Source organism: Piliocolobus tephrosceles, chromosome 7, assembly GCF_002776525.5.
Source record: "Piliocolobus tephrosceles isolate RC106 chromosome 7, ASM277652v3, whole genome shotgun sequence".
NCBI lineage: Eukaryota > Metazoa > Chordata > Mammalia > Primates > Cercopithecidae > Piliocolobus > Piliocolobus tephrosceles.
The window spans coordinates 26,882,365-26,883,366 of NC_045440.1; positions in this window are offsets into that span (position 1 = coordinate 26,882,365).

Below are 1,002 nucleotides of genomic sequence, written 5' to 3' on the forward strand. Positions count from 1 at the left end.
AGGCATGGTAGCTCATACCTGGAATCCCAGAGCTTTGGGAGCCCAAGGTGGGTGGATCTCTGGTGGAGGCCGGGAGTTCAAGACTAGCCTGGTCAACATGGCAAAATCCCGTCTCTACAAAAAGTTTTTAAAAATTACCGTGTGTGGTGGTGTGAGCCTGTAGTCCCAGGTACTTGGAAGGTTGAGGTGGGAGGTTCACATGAGCCCATGAGGTTGAGGCTGCAGTGAGTCATTATGAAGCTACTACACTCTGGCCTGGATGATAGAGTGAGACACTGGCTCAAAAAAAAATAAAAAAAAAAAAGCCAGATGCAGTGATTCATGCCTGTAATCAATCCTACCACTTCGGGAGGCCAAGGCAGGTGGATTACCTGCGGTCAGGAGTTCACGACCAGCCTGGCCAACATGGTGAAACCCTGCCTCTACTAAAAATACAAAAATTAGCTGGGCGTGGTGGTGTGTGCCTACAATTCCAGCTACTTGGGAGGCTGAGGCAGGAGAATCATGTGAACTCGAGAGGCGGAGCTTGCAGTAAGCCGAGATCCCACCACTTTACTCCAGCCTGAGTGACAGAGCGAGATTCCATCTCAAAATATATATATGTGTGTGTGTGTGGTGTATACGGATGTGAAACAATTCCAGAGTTAGTCGAGAGTCCTGGGAAAAGAGATCAGGGCTGAAAATACAGATGTGGGCAATCCTGGGGCAACAGGGGAAATTTCCTCATCTCTTTGTTAACAGATCATTAATTAGGTCCAGGTCAGTGTCTTGTGTGCTGGACAGCCACTGTAACATACCCAGGGATCTCTTCATTTCCAACCTGACCTAGTCCTGGCAAATACACTACCTGTGGTTGTCATCTGGACCAGAGGCAAAAGGGATGAACTGGGATCCCAGAGCCCAGGCGCTGAGAACCAGCTCTGATTCCAGGAATCAAAACAAAGAAAAATAACAGTTATCGAGCACTTTCACGTGGCAACCCTGTGTGGTGCTTCTCAGGAT